The sequence below is a fragment of the Aphis gossypii genome, chromosome 2, assembly GCF_020184175.1.
Source record: "Aphis gossypii isolate Hap1 chromosome 2, ASM2018417v2, whole genome shotgun sequence".
NCBI classification, from domain to species: domain Eukaryota; kingdom Metazoa; phylum Arthropoda; class Insecta; order Hemiptera; family Aphididae; genus Aphis; species Aphis gossypii.
Genome location: NC_065531.1, coordinates 81,321,280 through 81,344,860, shown reverse-complemented (window position 1 = coordinate 81,344,860; position 23,581 = coordinate 81,321,280). Strand labels below are relative to the sequence as shown.

Genomic DNA, 23,581 nt, shown 5'->3' with positions numbered 1-23,581 from the left:
AACTTTCAGAACATGCTCAAGAGAAAAGCCAAGAGCTTAATCCACCAGCAACAACAAATCAAAACGAAGACATAATTGAATTTCCACTTACAGCAAGAAATAGCCGGAGCCACTATGCAAATTTACAACCTTACGGTTTTAAGTAAGAAAGTCGGGGACTTCCAGCTTCGAGGGGAGGAATGTGGTAAGCCGACGGAGTCGTCTCACTATTTTCTTTTCTATTTTAACTTATTCTACATGTACTACAAGGTTCTTCACATTTAAATATTTTATTATCGTACTCGTAGCAATACGTAATTAAATTTGATGGCAATTTCCAAGAATCAAAGCGTATGGGAAAACACAGCCACAAACAACTTTTTCTTGCCCTTTTGACAAACAAGCCATGCACATAAATCATAGATGCGCACGCCTTGGTATAATAGCACAACAACAAGTCCAATCCAGGGTTAAGTGTCTTGGGCGCAAAACCACTTTTGTAGCTACAATGACAACATTCTATAACACACCTTTTTTTTGTCCATTTCCTAGTCTCTATCATGTACAACCAGGGGGTACAGAGAACCATATAAATACAGGTCTCTGTCCGTCTTAATTTTTAGAATTAGTTTCACATTCACATAGAGCTAGTCTATGTCCAAATTTTAGATTAACTTTTTCTCGGGCAGCTACTTAACGTGCTGTCCTCAAATTCTTATACACTTGTTTTATTGTAACAAATTATAACTTTAATTTTAATAAACTCTTGTATTAACATTGTGTCTTTGTCTCACTTTTAAAACCCGTAATCTTTTCTCGACAACTTGATCCAACTGCAAATGTCAAGCACTCATTTATAAACGATAGTGAGAGATCACTACACGTTTTTGGTGTCAGGTGTGGGGTCACCTGAAAGAAGAATTTTGGTATCCAACCCAAAATCAAGTACATCAGCGGACCTCAAGTGTGTCAACATCAGGATCAACGGAAAGAGATCACGGATAAGTTGCGACAAGTCAACAAATCGAGCCTAGCAGCGAGCGAAACGAGCGCAGCGCAGTTTTCAAGCAGGACAACCACAGGACCGGACAAACAATGAACACTTTGTAAGTTGCCGTATAAGCAAATAAATTCTTTAGTATATGTCTGAGAGTCCTAATCGGTGTTGGGAAATAATTAAATACAACCCACAAACTTTACGAACAACCATCATGAGTGTAACTTTAGGAATTGAATCTGCAATACGCATGATTCCGACCTTTACGGGGGGATCTGAGACAGATTTAGCGTCATATATACTTGAATGTAATTATATAATGGAAAACGTCCACTTACAAAACCTTTTTGTCAATACTTGAAAACCTATATAGACAGTGCCGAAGACGCAACAGACATATTTTACTATGTTAGACTTACGCTTCTGTAATCTAGTCTTGTTCTAAACCTCTCAATCTGTTTCTTTTTGTCTATTATTTTCATTTAATTTTCTATTTCTACTTCATTTTATTTTTATTATTTTTTTTTTTGTTTTGTTTTTTTTTGTGACATAAGTATTTTTTTTTTGTGTGGATAATGAATTGTAGTATTCAATACGCAGTCATGGATTTCGAGTTTACGAATCTAGGGCGCGACAACTTAATTCTAATATCAGGAGCATTAATGGGTCGACACTCGCCAGGTCTAGTTACGAAACTGGAAGGGCGCGAGTTGCTACTAAAAGAAAATAGAGTAATTATGCAAAAAGAATGGAAAGACATGGTTCACCATTTAGTAAGGATTTTTAAAGACAAACCAAAAACATTGTATCCAATACTTGCCCAGATATATGACTCGGACCACTCAACTAAAGCTAACTTAACTAAAAAACAAATTCTTAACTTAATAAAAAATTACGATGTAATCGTACTATGGGAGGGTAGTACAGACATCAAAATACTGGACGCTTTAGGGGCACCGCACATCGCTCTTTCAATGAGAGGATGGGACGTTGACTCCAACGGAAAATTTTTCTTACAACTACTGTACGGAAAAACAATAATAGTTTCACATTATATCGGGGATATAGCAAAAAACGGTCGTGCGCTGTGTCTAACAGAAGCACACGGTCTAACTTGTGGAGGGGATCATGGGTGTATAGAAGCACATAACCCCGTAACCGATGTAATTTGGTCTGGATGCCTGTTTAGATATCTACGACTTAGATATAGTGTCCAAATAGATGACGCCATCATTGGTTAATTTTCTTTTATATAATACACTTATTCATTATTTTATTAAGCTAACTCAGCTTATATTGGCATTTTTTTTTTATGGAAATGGGTATATTTTTTATTATTTAATAATAGAGATTAGACTTAGACCATTATCCCATGCTGAACATAACGTGTTACGACAAGTATTTCAACAAAAACTTTTATATTCAATTAGAAAAATTAAGTAATAGGGAAATAATTTTTGAAGTAAATATCGGGACATATAATAAATCAGGAAGGCTACTTAATTTAGTAGAGACCCATGAGGTAATATGTAAAAAGAAACACCATACTACGTATGTGCATGATCCGAGAATGGATGTCAAGTATACCAAATGTATATTTGATTATGTGATACGAAAACAAAGGTATGAGAATCTAGTAAAACACTTTTAAAAATATAATATAAAACAATAACAATAGTTATCCATAAAAATAATACGAAGAAATACTTCGAAACAACTTTATAACCTATTTTATTTTTGCATTTTAGACAACCGACCTTTAATTTTTTCATCATCGACTTCGAATTTACAAACACAAATCGGACAAATTTAGTAATAATCTCCGGGGCAATTTCAAATTGTCTAGAACGTTTCAAGGTTAAGAAATTAGAAGGAGAACCGCTAGTATTCACTAGGGACTCCCAAATAATTAAATTCGACCACGACCAATTCAGAAAAACGGTGGAATCTGTTGTTCGGATTTTTAAAGATAAAAACCAACAGCTAATGTATGTTACTTTAGAGCAACTATACGACAGTATGCATGCGTTTAATAACACATTAAACGCCGATTACATCAACACATACATTAATAGAAATAAAACGAAGCCAATATTCTTTACGTGGAACGGTGAGACTGATAAGAAAATATTAAACAAACTTAACATTGAGTACATTCTACTTAACATAACAACTTACGATGTTCATTTAGACAATAACTACGTGATACGTTTAATCGACGAGCGGGATAAAACTATAATTCATGAATCGCCTGCAGGCACATTAGACAAACCGGGTAGACAACTCAATTTAAACGAAACGCATACGCTAATAGGCGGTGCACAACACGAATCTTCCTTAGGATTACATGACCCACGTACCGATGTAATTTAAAAAAAATGTATTTTCGACAAACTTATACGACGTATTAAACACAATAACTTAATTAATCATTTAGCAGAAGAATGGTAAAACATTTTCTTAACGCATTACATTGTTCCAGGATTTTATTTCCACTGACATTTTTTTATGTCGGAGTGAACACTCAACGATTTACTGACGACAAACTCTCACAACAAATGGGTATCTATTACGAAAATCGAAGACAAATTAAAATAGTAACCACTACTTGGGAACTTACCGCATACGTTAACATGACAACATATGAACAACGTTGGGGGAAAATTGACCAATTAATAAATGACACTGAAGTAATGTGTGCATCAATTAAAAATAACGTAGATAACCACAGTGGAGACTTTTTACCAGTTACTTTAAAACTTTTTAACGAGATGAAACATAAAAAAAAATCTAGTCTTTTCTTTAATAGGTTTTAAAACTTAAAACAGACGTAGCATCGTTGATAAAATAAGCAAAACGGCGCGATTCTTGTTCGGGTTATGCAACGCAGAATGTATGAACAAATTTAACACAATTATTAATCGATTTATGGGTACTAACGATAACCAAATCAAACTTATCGAGGAAGAAATAAAAATTATTCGTTTAAATCAAGATCAGGAGGATTTAAAAATAAAAAAGTAGAGATAACGTTAGACGACTTTAAAAATAATACTATTAACCAGTTTATGAAAAATTACCTTTCGATTCGTTTTAGTTTCGTTAACTTAGTACTTACTAAATATATTTATGAGACTAATACCCTTTTGGAAACAATTCAAATGGCTAGAGTAGGACAAATGCACCCAAGTTTGTTACCACCAAACGACCTTTTAGAACAACTAAGGGACATCAAAGTATCTTTAATATCAGGAACGAAACTACCAATCGAACTTGACCTAGTAAACGCTTACGAATTACTCAGACTCTCAGATTTGACAGTATATTGTTCCGATAACAGAATTGTGTTTATTATTACTTTACCTTTAGTATATCAAAATTAACTAACATTTTATCATTTAATACCTAAATCTGTATGTAAACTAACAAACTGTATTTATATTAAACCTAGTTATAACTTTTTAGCAATTAACAAAACAAAAGAATTGTATACAACTTATGACCAATTTCACTACTCAGCATGTAAATCAGCTCATAATTTCCTTTTATGTCCTGAAATTAATCCTTTACATCCTAGAAATACAAGAGCAATATGCGAAATACAATTATTACAAGATTACCTAGGTTTGAATATTTCATTTTCGTCCTAATCATATTCCCCACTACTCTTACTACTAGCTCTACTCTCACTACTGCACCACAGAATATAATAATACTGCACTTACCATCACTACCAACTACACTGTTACAAGCGTCACGGTCGTTGTCTGTATCGGCGATATAAGTTATTTTTTTTAAGTTCTTTACTACGAATGGGTTTTTTAAAATTAAAATTAGGGTGAACACTATCACCATTACTACTTATTACATAGATAGGTACTAAAAATATTTACACATTTTTCCGAAGACTTTTGGTGCGAGCTGCTGTTCGATTCATTGCGTTTGATGATGGTATACATTTTTTACCGAGGTATTACGATGTTTTCAGTGTTCGGATTGTCAATTTCCATAGCCGCGATGGGTGTCATCGTCATCGTTAGTACCGTCGATGAAACAGTGTCGGTGTCGGTTAGGTTTCGCACAATTTTGTGAGATTTCGAAGGAAGTGCGTCTTTGTCACTGACATCATCACTGTCGTCGCTGTTGTATAGCACCAATGGTTTCGGTATAGATAGATCTGCGGCATCTTTACCTGAAACATAAACGAAAAATATACATTATACCTGCAAACACACACACACAAATGTCCAAATAATTAAATAAATTAAACTATGAAAAATATTCTAAGTCCAAATGACAAAATTATTGAACTGGGTGACGTGAAGGTGCTCGCTCTAACTCTGGTGAATCACGTCTGAAATGTGCCTAATCTGGGCCCCCTTAAATATCATCCAGGGACTCTCGCGGTACCTTCAGGTCCCTGGGGGTCAGCGACACTTGCATCCGCTTCTTCCCACGCCTCTGCGTTATCCGCGCCATGTCGCGCGACAAACAATATTCATATCATTCTATCGGGTGATAATTATGTGCCTAATATTTTATACCGAGTGACAAGCATACGTGCGATGATCTGTCTTTGACCCTGAACGATACCGCCACATAGTATAACTTATCATAATAATGTACTATTGTCGGCGCGTTCAGCATTCTTACGCTGCTCCGCCGCCGTTGGTGATTTCAAAAAATCACCTGTTCGCTTTTAGATCCGATTATAGTAATATTTCTTACACCCCTATCATAAAAAGTGTCTGTTGCACCCCCAATGTTTAGGTTATTGTTGGCTGTGGAATGTGGAATGTAGTAATTTATATACTTCGGTGGCGAGCGTACGTGCGATGATGCTGCATGTGACCATGAACGATGCCGCCACATAGCATAAAGTGACACAATATAATACCATCAACACGGCCAGCGCTCCCACGCCGCTCTGCCGCTATCGCCAACTGACAACTGTTATGTTAATGCATTAATTTTTCACTATAAGAACCCAATTAAGAATACTTGTTACACCCCCAATGTTTGTTATTACCCCTAACCTTAGTCATTGCTGGTTACGGTATGGAACCCATATATCATATTTAATATGTAGTATCAGAGCACGATGCACCTCCCCACGAAAAAAAGGTTTATGTCTTAAAGACAGAAATCTTTTAAAGTTTAGTACAAAATAGTTAAGTTACAAATTATTTCTCACGTATAATTTTTCTCAATAAAATATTCCCCCTTAATTATAATTTTCTTTTTTTTTTTTTTTACTTAATAATATTTACCTTTTTTTTATACTTGTATTATTATTTTTTTTTTTAATACATTTATTCTTTACTATTCTTATAATAATTATTTTAAACAATTATTCCGTTTAAAAAAAAAATAATTTTTCTATAAAAATATTTAACTTTAATAAAATAATATAATTTTTTTTTTATAATTATTCGATTTCTAAATTATTTTTAATTATTTCTGAAAAATTGTTTATGTTATTATATTTTATTTTTTTAATTTAAAATAAAATAAAATTTTATATTATTTTTTTTTATATATATAAAAAATTAATTATTATATTACTTTTAAAATACGTAAAATATTCTAAGTGTAATATTAAAATATTAAAATAATTTAATTGTTACGTTTTTATTTTTTTTTTTATTTATTTTATTTTTACTTAAATTATTTATTCAGTTTACGGGAAATATATATATACACCTTCACAATTAAAATTAACTTGTACGATGGAGTTTTTAATTCCAAAGGAGACACGAATAGAATTAGACGCTTAAAATTATTATACATTAAAAAAAAAAAATATTCAACTTACACAAAGATGGTTTGATTTGCTTCATCCATACTTTCTGATTGCTAAGCCGTGGTGCTACGAGTTGATTCTTTTTCTTTGGAGTCGCTGAAGTTGACAGTGATCAAGTGTTCCCTTCAACAGTGGTTCATTGCCTCCGTGAATTTTTCGAAGTCGATTGATTTTATTTTTCGTAAGGGAGAAAAAATTTTCAAAGTCCGTAAAAATAAAATATTTCGACTGGAGAATTCTTAAATGAAAAGAATCCTACTGACTGCGCCAATTTTGTAACATGCCACGTATGAGCAACTGTAATAATGTGGATTTTGAAATAATATGAATGCAGATGAAATATTTCTAAATGTTTTTTTTATTAGAAAAATATTCTTAGTTCAAATAATTTTTAATTAAACTATAAAAAATATCGGCATCTTTACCTGAAACATAAACGAAAAGTATACGTTATACCAAACACACACACACATGTCTAAATAATTAATTTAATTAAACTATGAAAAATATTCTAAGTCCAGGAGACATAAATATAAAATTGGGCGACGTGTAGGTGCTCGCTCTAGCTCTGGTGGATCATATCTGAAATGTACCTATTCGGGGCCCCCTTTTATATCGTCTAGGGACTCCCGCGATACCCTCAGGCCCCTGTTGGTCATCTGCACCTGCATCCGCTTCTACCCACGCTTTGCGTCATCCGGGCGATACCGTGCGTCAATTATATGACTATAATATTATATCGAGTGAGTGCTTCCGCACTTAATATATTCTACCGGGTGGTAATTACGTATCCATAATATGTCACCGGATTATTTGTCATTACTTTCCTGCGGGTAGAAAGCATACGGACGATGATACTTTCGATTGGTTTTGTAGTGAGCCGGTCCTGGTGAAGATGGCTCAACACGATTTAACGACGAAGTCCACTTTGTCGTCTATCTTCTTCAGAGAGCGTAGGAAATTTGTAGTAAATAAACAACTCGTTTTTTATAAGTTTGAAAATCAAGTTATTTATTAACTGAGACAAAGTAAAATAATAATAAAGGCTAGCCCGATGTGTTGTTAAGTATAGAACAACGCCACCGGTCCATGCGTACTTGAGGCTTAACTATGTCTGAACTTAATACTACCACAACCCTTTTTATATTAAACTAATCATGGACGTAGTCCCAGAATATACGTGTATGTCATGGTAAACCGGAACACAAGTTTCGTGTTTACTAAGACACGATTATTGAATGCGTATTTGCTTTCTAAAAATTCATATAACTAGATCTATAAATAATATAAATAATATACGTATTTTAATTCTACGAATTCATATAACAAGAATATAATACTAGATCTATAAATTGGATATATGAAATTATAGCAAACAGTATCAGCTCAAGGTAATAAAAATAAAGTAATAAAATAAAGTAATATGGTCGGATTACTACAGTTTTTACCATTTGTTTTTAGATTCGGTCCTAGTTTATTATACTCGATCATTGCTTGCTTGGCTGCTCACCCTAACATAACTATAAGGATGTCCTCTATGCCCCCAATGTTTAGAGTATTGTTGGCTATGGTAATTTATATATTATATTTAAATATCAGAGCACGTTGCACGTGCATGTGATAATGAACAATGCCGCTACATGGCATAATTTGATATAATATAATATTATCGATACGGCCAGCGTTCCCACGCGGCTCCGCTGTTATTGATGTAATTTATGTATTATATTTAATATGTAGTATCAGAGCACGTTGCACGAAAAAAAAGGTTTATGTCTTTCAGAGTTTAGTACAAAATGGTTAAGTTACAAATTATTATAAAATTATAGTGTTTACAGTGTTCGATTACAAGTTATTTAAATAAGACATGCATTACATTAATCGGTATGCTTTTACATTTAAAATATGTTCGTTGTATAATATGATATGTATGTAATGCAACGTACTTTGATACTTATATATAAATTACTATATACCATAGCTAATGACAACCTAACATTGGGGGGTATAACCAACATTTTTATAAATACGATGAGGCTACAACTAATGTAAGCAGATGCTACTTAAAGTGAGCAGATGACAAAATACAGATTTCCTTAAATATAAACTTTAATAATAAAAGTAATATGAGTCATAAACTTTAATTGTCATCAACGGCGGAGCGACGTGAGAACGCTGGCACTATAATTACATCAAAAGCAGATCATCGCACGTACTCCTGTCACCCGGTAGAATATATAGATATACAATTACCACCCGGTAGAATATTATAGTCATATAATTTACGCACGGTATCGCGCGGATGACACAATGCGTGGGAAGAAGCGGATGCACGTGCAGGAGACCAATAGGTTAGGTTAAATAGTTAAATAGTTAATAGGTTTAATAATTCAAATAAAATATGTGGTTAATATAATATGTTGTAGATTACAATAGTTCCTTACATAGTAAATTAATTAATATAAATAATATTTTGCTTATTATAATATGTTAGTAATATAAAAACTTTTATTTTAAATTGAGTTAAACTTTTATCAGTCTTACCGTATTTTCTGTATTTCTCCTCTACGAGCGATACCTCACGCTAACTATAGATTTCAACACACTGGGCGTAAGGGCCGATAGTTTTACAGTCGGCGGCACGTACGGTTCGTAGGTGTTAGCTAATAGCTTACATGTTGTTGAAGGTATTGGTTCTCTGCGTTTTTTGCATTATCGTTAGTGGCAGTGAACGAGGTTGATCGTCCAAAAATTTGATTAATCAAATCCAATTCTGTGCGGATAGTGAAAAAAAAAACAAAAGTGATCAAATAATCTAACCAACACCACAACTGTGGAACGTCATCGCAGCTTGTCGACTGTCGAGAATGTGGTAAGTATAAAATATTAATGCACGAACGTGTAACGCGTATAGACTGAGCGAGTGAAAGGCCGAGAACAAGATTGAAGGTCACCACGCCGCCACGCCGGTAGTCACAGACAAAGGAAACCGGTAATCTCGCGGTGAATCGTTTTATGATACCTTCATATTAGGAGGGAATATTACTATGTGAACATGATTGTGAGGTTAGGGGTATTCGGAACGACCGTCTCGCCAAACACGAACAGCGGTGAACTAAATAATATAAAATACTGTGACGGTCACGCGGACAATACGCTGCTTCATGCATTACTGGGGCCCGACTGAGTGCTGTAGATAGCGATGCGTGCCAGACCGCGTGATTTGAAAAAAATACCGCTAGACAGCGCTATGATTACCAATAGTTATAAATTATATTTTTACAGTAATACCTATGTAAAATCAATAGTAATACTTAAAATATATTATTGAGTATGTTGACAAAATGATAACTATTCGATATTTCGATCATAATATCAGCTGTTGTCGTTACGATGTATCACGTAGGTATGTGTTTGTTTATAATTACTAGATATTGTAGCATTGGTTTTATAATATTATAAATAATAAAATCAATGATACTAAATTTAGTAAATTAGTACTAATATATCGTATTATCAGTGACGGGCGAAGGGATTTGGGTGTCGTATACTCGTATCCATGTGATCATGTGGTGACCTGGTATAAATTTTTTTTTTTAAAAATCCATAAAAGTTGTAAAATGCAAGATGTTTGTCAGCGCAAACTGGTGCAATACCGTTCCGATTTTCGTTTGTTATGATTCTGATATATGACTGGTCCATACTGATCTACACCAGTTTATATAGAAATCGGTAAATAGGACGGTTTAACCCTCACATAAATTATTATTACATTTAAATTATAGTTAGCTGTATGTTTAATGGAATAAATTTCTCTTTTTTTTATTCAAAATTAATAATTTTAAATACCATTAGTTGTGTACCAAATGTCCAAGTCATATTAGGTATATAACCCCTCAACTTTGAAATTGAAGCATTATTTCGACAATTTATGCTGTACACAGAAAAAAAAACACACATCATTGTAAAATCAATAAATTCATCACTTCGTTCAGAATATAAAAATATTTAAAATATTAAAACTCTATATTATAATTATAATATGCACATAATTTTCATTACTTACATGATTTATACAATAATAAATGTTTACAAAAAATGTTAAAATCACGAAAATTTGCAAGTAATTTTGTAGTTAAAAAATCATAAAATATTATTCATATCTAAGGTTAAAAAATTCAACACTAAGTTTTCCATAAGTTTTCCTTCAAGTAGCTATAGATCAGATCTTCTTGATTTTTTTTTTTTTTAAATAAAAGAGTCAGCGGTGTAACAAAAAAATTTGGGCTCCCCACCAAAATTAAAAATGTTAAAAATGGACCCCTAATATATTGTTATATCAAATATAACCCTAAAACCAAAGGTCCCAAATTACTGTGGGCCCCCACAACGCGGGGTCTGCGGGCCCTCAGTTACACCACTAGAAAGAGTACCTATATCACGAAGAAGATTTCTATTACAATAGCTTGGAGAAAACCCCAATATTTATAGTTGCTAAGAGCCTAAAACAGGATTTTGAAATTTAAAGTAGAAATTTTTTTAAGTTTTTGAATGGTTGCTGTTGGTTTTTAATAATAATTAGTTATAATAATAAAGTGGTCAACACACAAGTCAGATTGTTATACCAACCATATATAAAAAAAAACACGAGACGGCACATTATTGTATCTAATCCACCGCGTAGTAAAAAAAAATTGATATAACTTTGAAACTTAAGGGTTAGAAATTATAAACTTACGCACACATCTCGGGGAGTCCACAATCCACAACAGGTGGATTACCTACCTGCTGATAATAAAATACTGTTTGCATAATTATTTATGCACATTTATTAAATGTTTAATAATAAGTTATAATAAATGAATATTTTCGTTGAGTAATTTAATTGATTTTTATTTGATACAGGTATAATAGTATGAAATTCCAAAACGCTATGGTAAAATTAATTTAGGGCGTATGAAAATCGTAACTATGTTAGACACAATTTTTTTATAATTATATAGTTCAAATTTTTATGAAATATGTCTAAATCTCGAAAATTTGCAAGCATTTTTGTAGTTAAAAAATCACAACATTTTTACGAAATTGCATTATGATGACGATTTATCTTCAAACGATTTTAAATATTCGGTATTATTCAAAAAGTATAAGTCGTAGATACTTGAAAATTTTTCCAGTTATTTAGATTGGCATTTTATTTAAAATTTTTAACTTTAAAAATATTTCGTTTATTTTAAAGCTATTTATAGGCATTTGAAATATTCGTTTTTGTTTTCTAAGCATCGAAAAATGTTTGGCCGAGTCAAAATACTTGAAAATTTAATAAAAAGTTCTTCATAAATTAGTCTAGTAGATAAATAAAAAATTATAAAAATACATATGCACTATTAATAATGGACGCATTTATTGCTATTTTAAGTTTAAATATTGACAAAAATTCGTCAAAATCATGAATATTTGAAAATAATTTTGTAAGTAGGTATAATTCACAAAAATGTTTGTACAAGTATAAAACAGCTAAGAGTTGAAAATGTAATATAAGATTTTCCATAAGTTTGGCTAACAATAATTAAAAAAGAACTTAAATGTTGGTGTATTCAGGCCATTAAAACATAAACCACCTTTTATACTAACCACTAGAAATTATATCCTCTAGGCTGACAAATCATCTCCGTTCAGAATCGTTTTTTGTATACAATGATACCTATTATTGGATTAAAATTTAATACATCAATTATAGTGACCTACTATACAGCAGAGCATTATTCACTTGACCACTCTTTTTTTTTTTTTTTTTTGAAAATACTAATTATCAACGCTATAGCTTCAAAGAATAATAAATGATAATGACTCCTATCATTTCTAAATGATGCTGCTCTGTAGGTACATGTTAAAAGCAGGCACAGGAAATCAAAAATTTTATTCCAAAATTATTATACTCGTGTTATTTACTTAGCTCACGCTTTTGATTAAATTTCTGAAGAAATAAGAAAAAGTGTGGACGAAGTGAAAAATAATATACAAAAATATATGTTTGAAAGCATGAATTAAAGTATTTAAAACAATGGCACCAGATGTTCAACTACTTCTTCAAACTGTATTAATGACGTTTCATACTGTTTCCATGTACTATTGCTAATATTTTTAACTTTTAAAAAAATTATTGCTGAATTAGATAGACGAATAAGAGGCAAAAATAATATCTGATGCAACGCGGTCGAAAACACGCGTATATTATAGACTTTTTAGTTTGGGCTACATTTACTGTTAATATGCCCAGTCGACCGTAATTAATGTATCGTCTTCTCAATCTCTTACAGTCTCACAGACTTCTATACTTTAGATGCGGCGCTAATGAAGTATGAAAACGCTAAACGCTTAACGCTCGGTCACTGTTTTCTTGATTGGCAGAACATAAGTCCAGTATTGTCTATAACATGCCTACAGTGTTACCATCTAATGTGAATATTGGTCGTTTATTCAATGAAAAATGATCCAATTAAAATTTTTATCACTGTACCTGACTTGTAATTCTACGCACGCTGCGCACCGTCTAGAACTAGGTAGGTATGTGTAACATGTAGTGTAAAATTTATCAAGCTACTTTATATTTTAAACTAAGGAAATATTATGTGATATCAATTTCATTGGTATTTTATTAAAGTAAACTTGTAAAGTTAACAATATGTTAAATTTAAAAAAAAAATTACGTACTTGTATACCTACGGTTTAATATAAATACATAATATTTCAATATTGATTTGAATTGTACATTATTTTATTATAATATTAGTATCTATGTTTGTAGGTAATAATTTAATATTTTAATGGCATGTATCGTGTTTATTGCTTAATTTAAAACTATTATACAAGAATATTATCAAAATGTTAAATCGTACCGATTTACCAGCTATGTCTTACATATAGTTATTAAATATTATATAGCATTATATTCTTGCTTCGTGTTCGAAGACAAAATTGACATTTTTAATAAAGTTCGATTTATCTTGAAGCTGCAGAGCAGCCTAGGGCTCAGTCCATTAGACGCATGTTGTATAGTAGATATGCAATTACATTTTATATAATTATATTATTATAATAAACAGCAAACCTATAATAATATATTATATTATTGTTGTTATTATACATAGCTGCAACAGCTGGCCGCTCATAACAAGACTTAGTCTAACGAGTGACGATATTAGAAAAGGAGCTGATCGTATAATAGTATAAAGAATTTCTCGCACAGATGATACATGTATATATATATGAATTTTATAAAACTACACAAAAAATAATAACAAATATAAAACTAAAATCACTGCTGTGGGTTTACTCAGCCTAACCTTGTAGTCAGATTTCGCGGGGATCGTCGCGTCGGTCCCAGGGGAAATATGCGCGTCCACGATGCTACACAATATCTCCCCCCTTCCAGTCATCTAGGAGGTAGAACCGCAGCGGGGGATAAGCGATTTTCTGGCGAACTTATTTTCTCGACACGACAATATACGTGTATATACATACTTACGCGTATAATGCGACGAGGTTTCCGCACTATCGCCGGTCGGCCGAGACGAGCGTTGTCTAAGCGCATAACGACTTGCTGAGAAAAGAAACATTATATATAGAGACAGTATAATAGGTATATAATACGCGTATACACAATGAATGTGAAAAGAAAATTATACAAAAATCCGATAGCTATTACAGATATAATCTATAGATGCCTATCTACCGCAGTGGTTTATAATAGAAAATTAAAAAAACTCATCCTTTGATAAAAAGGATATATTATACTGAATGGGTGACACTTTTTTTCATATCGCTATGGTATCTTCAGCGTTAAAAGAATATACTTATACTTATTAATATACTTACTTATATACTTTTAATTATAAATTCTAATTAAAATATAACAATTGTAATTTGTAGTATTAGGTATTATTACATAAAAATAGTGCGTTGAATAAAAATCTTTGTACCTAACTATGAACTTGCAAAGATGATATAAAATATGTAATTATAGATTTTCAAAGTAAAAAAAGAATTTAGAAGATAAAATACTAGAAACATGTAATAGATATTGCATGTTTCTCATAATCGTTTATAAAGCTATTATTACAACTATCGGTTTATTGTTTATATTTACAAAATAGGTTAGATAAGAAGGATGAGTTAAAATGTTAATAATTAAAATTAACTTATCAACATTTATAGTTGATAAAAAGGCTGGTAAAGTGGGTAACGCTATGCTGTACAGTATAGCTATCGAGTAGACCTCGATCACTTCAGTAATGGGTGTGTTATATTCTTATATTTAAATGCTATGATACTAATGATAGGTATCATTGTATACGAAAACGATTCTGATCGGAGATGATTTGTCAGTCTATAGCAAATATATATTTTCCACTGGGTGTTGAAAAAGTTGGTTTATATTTTAATGATCTGAATACCTAAAAATTAAATCATGTACAGAAAATGACAATTTAAACAACTGGTGTATGTTTCAAGTTTTTACGACTAGTACTTTTTAACTATAACAAAAACCTAAAATTATTTGATAGCAAATAGTAGTTTTACGAGTATATTTTGGATTTCGTAAAAATTTAATTTTAAGATACAATTTTTTTAATTGGCCAATGCTCATCATCTTCTTTAATAATTATTGTAAGCCAAAACTTATGAAAAATCTTCTATTCAATTTTTAACGTTTAGCTACTTATATAATATTTTTTTGAAAATTTTTAACTACACAATTATTTGCAAAATATATTCGTAATTTTGACGAATGTTTATCAATATTTGAACTTCAAAAGCTAATAAAAAAAATTGTGCCCATGTATGTATTCTTATAATTTTTGTATCACTATAAGATTAACTTACAAGATTTGTATTAAATTTCATCGACATATTTTATATATAAAAAAAAAAAATTAAACAAAAATGAATACTTTAAATGCCCATAAATAACCTAAAAATGAGCAAATTATTTTGAAAACTAAATTATGTGAAGAAAATGCCAATCTATATGACTCGTGAAATGTTCAAGTCTCTACGACAATAAATTTTATAAAACAAAATAATATGGTATCTATTAATTGATCATTAGTATAGTTTATAACTAGGGCTTGGATTTTAGAGCATAATATAAGCAACTAAAAATACACACGATTGTTTTAAATTAGAAAAAAGAAGTATATTTAATTTAAAAAAAAAGCAAAAAAAAAACATGACCAAAAATGAACACGAACTACTTATGAAAATTAATAAAAAAATTTGAAAAATTAATTTAAATTAAAAAAGGAATTAATTACCATGTATTTTTCTAGATTTTTACTAGTGAAACTGACTCTAAGTCTATATTGTCCGACAGAATATTTTTATACATTGAAAACGACTCACTACATCCACTGAATTGATCGGTGCATATCTCATACAAGAGGCTTCAAATCACAACACTAAATCTTAAATTTTGAAATGGTCCATATCAATGTTATAGGCATACTGACCGTATAGACTATACCTACAGGTACTGCTTGTTATGAGTGTGAAAATATTTTTTTGACAAAAAAAAATGGGAGTACTTTTGTATTAAAAATATCAACCTCTATACCACAGATATTATATTCGAATTTTCAATATCTATATGTATTCGGTATTTCGCCTATTTCGGTATGTTATATTATATACCTAACCTATTGGTAGATACTTAAAAGTTATATGTATAACACGTTGCAGGTTGTATACGGTTGACGGATGTATTGTATTAGATTCGTTTACTTAGTGAACAAAACATGTAGGTATGTACCTATATAATATAACGAAGGTGCATTATATGAGCGAAAGTAACCCTTTTAACCGGTCAAATATACTGCGCACATAGAATAATAATAATAATAATAATAATAATTACAATGGAGACACGACATGTTATAAATGTTGCTACTGGTATACGTATACGTAGCGTGTAGTGAAGAAAAGAATCGGTAGTGGCGGTCGGTAGTTAGTGGAAACCGGACACTACATAAAACGCGTCGTAGGCCTTTACCGGCCTTTGGGTGGTGTGGCTGTAGCTCTCCCCCCCACCGCCACCCGTTGACATAGTATTCCGAAAGCTTATATCGATCTATTAAAAGCCATAATCAAACTCCCCCCGGTGTGTGTCTCTTTTATCTCTTATAATATTATCTGTCGTCACACGACGGAGGGCATCACTCGGTCTTAAAACCGTGTCCATTGGTCGCCGCCGACCGACGATGACGACGACGACTAACTCTGCTGCGTTGTATTCGGTTACACGCACACGCACACCCGTCCAGGGGTCGACGTCAAATTAATGCCTCTGCCTTTGTGACCGCATCAAAGTCTCCCGTTTAATATTATATTTCTCTACACCCGTACATATATATATATTTATATACACACAACAACTGTATAATATGTCCTACCGGTTATCCCTTTTTTTCCCCGACACACCCTCGCTGGTCTCGTGCAAGTACATAAGCTTTAAAATCATGTCCTTGATTAATTTTCTTTCTTTTTTTTTTTCATTATTACTGCCGTCGCCGGGCACGCGCACGAGTTTATTATTATTATTGTGCCGCGTATATAATAATTAACGTTTGTGAATCGCGATAACGTATATAGGATAACCGTTCGCCTAAACCTAATACAATGGTTTTTAGGAATCGCATTTGCGTAATTGTTAGTTTGTTACAACTATGATAATATTATAATATTAAATTATATGATATTATACTCACTAACATACGTGTAGACGATATTTATCTGTAAACTCTGAAGTTCAAACGAAAAAAAATTTGACGTCGAACTATGTATATACATAAATCGACGTAATTTCTGTTATTATAGTGACATAACATACGCAATAATAATCGTTAATGAATAATGGTCGACTTAATGTGAATATATTAATGAAATAAATGTATTATTATACTTTATAACTACTTTAGGTCGAATGCAGAACTCGTGAGCCGTAGTTATGTATAAGGGTACTAGTAAGCGCCGTTTTACAAAATAGTCACCGGCGATAACTGGATAATTATTGATAGGTACCTATAGTACCAATATTTCGAGAATTATTTCATGGACAAGATATTTGAAAACGTTTTATATAAATGTTAATAATTCGTAGTATTACCAACTGTGTATTTTTCATAAAATCATTTATTTTTCCAGAGCGTTTCGTTTAAACGAAATTCTTATTTAATTTACTGCAAGTTTGCAGCTATTATGCCTATTTACTAAATGAATACACACCCACATTTCATTGAATTCCGAGGTACGAAAAACGTATTATTGTTATTTATATGAATTTTGATCGACAAGACGTGCGGTAAATAATGCATTAGAAAATCGATATTGATATATATATCTTAAGTGTCAAGAAAATATCACAAAATACCTCAAATCATGGCAATAACTTGGTAAGTTTATATTGTTATTTAATAAAATATTTTGATTTGGATTTTATCTATGATATTATTGTGTCAATTCGAATCTATGTTTAACTCTAACTACTAAGCTGTTACATTTTTTATTACCTATAATACATAAAACTTATTTTAATAATATATACTATACACATAAATAGGTAGGGACTAGTCCCAGATATCTATATAATCCGAGTATTTTAACCGGAATCCTGTCTAAATTGGAGTGCCACAAATCACAATACTTTTATTATGGGTACCTACCATAAAAAAAAAACAAAGAATTTATTATTTTTTAAACTATAATAATTAATTAAAAATTTGAAAATAATAAATGTGCACCAATGATAAATATTCATCAAAAGCTATAGTATACATGGCAGCAAAAATACTACAAGCAAATTTAGAGTATAAAACCATGAAAAAAATTTCAAAAATACTATTATTTGAATATTCTCTTTTTTTCAGCAATACACTCTAATTTGTATATACTGATTTAATTTTAAACTTAAAATTACCCATCACGGTAACGTCGTTAACGGTAGCAAAACGATAATTCTAAAAACTGAAAATGATAACAATTATTTATATTTAAATTACAACTGTGTTTGGACCACAGTCTTAGAAGATCAGCTTCTAAGACCGTGATTTGGACCATAACCTCGTTGTGCTCGCGAGTTCTTTACGTACATACATATTATAATCATTATAACCTATGATATTATACCCATATAATAATAAATCGTTCGTGAAATATTTGTCCGATCGGCACTGATGAGCGTGTATTATGGGTTAATTCCAGAAACATCGATGAGTAATGTCTCGTCGGTCGTCAGCAGCTATACACAACAGCGGACGCCGCGCGTACACTGATAATAGTATTTTCATGCTTCAAGTCGTACATAATATACGTCTGGTGCAGTGCGCGGCGCGCCGTTTGATTGACACGGGGCGGCGGCGGCGACCAGGTAGTACGATTGTGGCACACAATCCGTTCTACGAAAGCGGGTTGAAACCGTACCCTGTGCGTGTGTGTGTGTGTGTGGTGTGTGTGTGTGTGTGTGTGTGTGTGTGTTTGAAAAAAAATAAAATGATAAAGATAATATAATACAATAATATGGGATTTGTACGGCGTGTACCTTAAGTACATAATGCGCGCGGGTACAATGTATATAATATCGTAAATATGTACGATATATTATTATATAGTTGTTTATTGTCCGGCCGTGTGCTCGTCGGACCGTGTGCCGAGTGTCGTTTTCGCTTGACAGTTTTATCGGCCAAGGCGCCATATCAATAGGCGTACGAAAGCCCGGTAGTCCTCTTCTAAAACGTTATTCATGTGTGTGCGCGCAGACGGACACTGCGGGTCCGAACGATATTATTATTATTATTATTATAACTCACCCTACCGTGTATCATCGCGCGCGCGCTCGCAGACAATATTGTATATCGACCGTCCGGGTCGAGTCTGTCGCTGTACATATTTCTGGTAAATACGTAGAAGTACACCAGAAATGATATTGTTCGGTGCAGATGAATATTATTGGTCGGCGGCGGGGAGGTGCAAAGGGAGGGAAATCCATTAGGCCGTATAACACACATACGCACAAGAGATCTACAACGGTATAGAGTATACCTATTATATTTTGCATTTGAAGCGCACTGCGCATGTATCTTGAAAACCACCGACACTAAAGTGTTCACCAGAACGAGGTGTTTTCGAGTGCAGTACAATATTATGTTATATCGTTTACAATAAATTTATTTTATTTCGAGTGTTTCGATATGTATGTATATATATATTAATATATAAACGTATCGTATTATACAAAAAAAAAAAATACTTTGTAAATGAGATCGCATCGAACGCGGCGAACATTAGCGGTATAATGTGAACTCAAGAATTTCAATTTCAAAACCAAACTATATATTATGCAGCGCGGCCGATATTATCTCGAAATATACTATTGAGATACTTATAATAAAAACCTAGGACGGGCTTTAGGCTTTAGCTGTTTGATTATAAATGCGTTCATACTCTGAGTACCTACGAAATGAGAGATTTGATTATCTAATAATTTTCACTCGTTTTTAGGCAGCAAAATAAATAAATTCCTATTGGTAAAAATATACGAGTACAGTTAGTCCTTAGTCCTTATATGAACATAAGTGCATTGCATTAGTATCTTGGACCAAAAATTTAAGTTAAAAATGTTGTCTTAGTTTTTTATAAGTGTATCAATTGTTCGAATTATTCAATAATAGCGTATTACGCTACAGGAACGCGTGTGAGTCGATGAGACGAAATGAGGCAAGTGTCCACTTATCGTTATAGCCTATATAAGCGCGTTGCAGCGAATAATAATAATAATAATAATAAAAGCAGCCCGTGACTGCGGGACAGAGTTACGGAACGAACGGAACTAAAGGCTTTCTAAGAGAGAGAATATAATTTGATGACAATTTACGCAGCAACTGAGGCATACGGGTAGTAGTTATAAGTAGAAAAAATGACTCCGTATAATAGTATATGTTGTATTATACCTACTATCGTATACCATCATAATATTATTAAACAACAAGGGGAAAACTCACGGTGTTTTGAAGGCGTAAAAATTTTATACTCGAAAAACGGTTATAAAATCGTTTTTATGACGTCACGATCTAACACGCAAATGTATATATAAATATATATTATATACCATATATACGTGTAGTCTGATCCCAAAGCGCCTACTCGCGTCGTCGTGTCAAGGTACACCCCCCTCAGTGCTTGTTCTACTCTTAGTCTGGTCCCTAATGGAATGTGTGTACGGCCAGTTGCAGGCGGTCCCGGGTCCCGAAGCCGTAATGAGTCCCATGCGACCTAACCACCGCCACCACCGTTGGTCGGGGGGATGAGGAAACTTTATTATATATACGTATTATCATTATCATTATTGTTGTTATTATTATTATTATTATTATTATTATTGCTATTATCGTATAACACACGGCATATGGGTACGGATGCGGCGGCGGTGTAGCGCGACCGACCCCGAAAGCCGATCGCAAAATCGGTTTACAAAACGCGGTCGGCTGTAGTGGCTCTGCGGTTTAAAATTTACCCCCGTCTCCGCCACGACGCCACCGCGGGGGTTAAATGGAGCGCGAAACTACGGTTACTGCGTCGGAGGCCGACGACAACAAACGGTCATCCATCAGCAGAGTATATAGCTCATACAAAGGTGCCGTGTATACACTGCACATGTATATACATACACACACATATTATATATAATATAGTATTTTTATTTAGATAATAATATACTACTTTCTATGTATATACGAGTAAATTTTAGAACGGTCGAGGGGAAGATATATTATTCTTGTATTATTATTATTATTTTGCGCGCGAGCCAACAACGAAAACGTTCTCCATTGTGAACGTTAAGTGCTGTGCATTCTGTAGCAGTGTTATCGTACAACATAATATTATGTACGTTGTGTGTGTGTCGTGTATGGCGTGCGTGCAAATACTCTAGGGACTTAAACTGCCACGTCAGTAACAAATTTAAACACACTTTGTGTACCTATATAATGTTGTGTAATTTCAACAATTTCTGTGTCACATAATTTTTGAGTAGGCATCTACCTAGGTAAACATCTGCACAACTCACATGTATATAGTGATACTATCACATTTTTCTTTAAAAATTTTCCTCGTTTTATCCATTAAAAAGTATAGCTTATCGTGCATATCGTTTGGACAATAACTTTGATTTTGTGTTGTTTGTTTAGCTAATGCAACTATTGAATGGATTTTACTATTATCACTTTACAAAAATACCTCTGAAAGATACGCTCTGCATTGGCTGGATACGAGTAGATAGTCAAAAAAAAGAAAAATAATTTGTTTGGTTTCGAAAACTGTAAGGTATGTGCTTATTTAAGTTTAGTAAATTTGTATACACATATATTAATATTATAGTTTAAGTTAAGCTAAATATGAACAAGTTAATAGTTTGCACAAAATGTTTTACTGTGTAGACTGTAGATCTATGATGCAAATCCTACAGCAGTTAGCTAACCCTATAGGATATGAAACTAAATCTAATGCGTTTATCCAGGCATGAATTTTGTATATATATATATATATATATATAAATAATATATATAATAGGTTAGGTTAGATTGATTAATAATTAGTTATCGGCAATGCTGGGGTAACAAATACCGCAGTATAGTTTTCTCGTATTCGGGAGGATATATATCGTATATCGGTGACAAAATTGTACAAAATAAAGTACTAATACAGAATAATTTTGAAATCAATTTCAAACCAGATCGAGTTGTTAGATAACGATGAAATTATGAAAGTGTAATAAAAAATATATTGTAAATTTAAATTTAAAACAATAAAACTGTTACGTTAATAAATGATTACAACTGAGTTAAAATGTTCGTAACTTAGATTATTGTATAACATAATCCATAGGTAGGTACATATAAGATTCATCGTATAGAGTTTATATATACTAAAGAAAAAAGTCAGTAATTTATTAATTCGTTGATCATTGAATCGAATACCTACTCAATTTCCAAGATGTTCTATCCTATACGATATAAGATAAAACATATTATTTACAAAGATAAAATAAATAAAAATAGTATAAGATAAAAAGTGTCATTAATTTTATTCATTGCTTATAGAATTTTGAATTTTAGATTGTACAATTTAATTTTAATGCGGGCCACACTAAATTTGTTAAATGGTCGCATACTATAGACGAAAATATTATGACTTCTATTGCATATTATTAGTTACTAATTAGATGGTCTATTAAAAATTAGAATCTAATCATATAATATATTCTATTATTATCACATTAAAAACTATAAGAGTAACAAAACGTATTAAATACGACGAATTGTATAATAGTTTGGTATAATAAAATTATGTGTATACTTACATAAATAAACAATTAAAAAAAAAGTACCTATAAGTAAAATATAATAAATATAGATATTAATAAGCTATTAAGTATTTTTTTTCAATGCGACAATAATAGGTGTTATATAAATATATAACATTATTAATAAATATGTTTAATGAAATCATTTTATGCAAATAAACATTGAATAGTATATAATATATATTTTAATTGTATACACACTATGTAAGCACATTGAGTTATTTTCAAAACAGATTTTTCTTTTTGCCACTCACACGTATTTTATATAATTTTCTACGAAAGTTTGTTCAAAAATACTGTAGAAAAGTTTCGTTTAAAATTACCTTTTTCTTTACCACTTATCACTCACCCCATAGTCTTTGTTGAATTCCCTTTTTTTCGTTCTTTG

General features: G+C 32.0%; 1 long non-coding RNA gene across 1 annotated transcript; it reads right to left on the bottom strand.

Moving 5' to 3' along the window:
• Positions 1–1,480: 1,480 nt before the first annotated feature.
• LOC126550425 (uncharacterized) lies at positions 1,481–9,870 on the bottom strand. Its single transcript, XR_007604506.1, has 3 exons — positions 9,324–9,870; positions 6,792–7,204; positions 1,481–5,168 (listed from the first exon to the last, which is right to left on the bottom strand). It is a non-coding gene; the product is annotated as an uncharacterized LOC126550425 (long non-coding RNA).
• Positions 9,871–23,581: the final 13,711 nt, after the last annotated feature.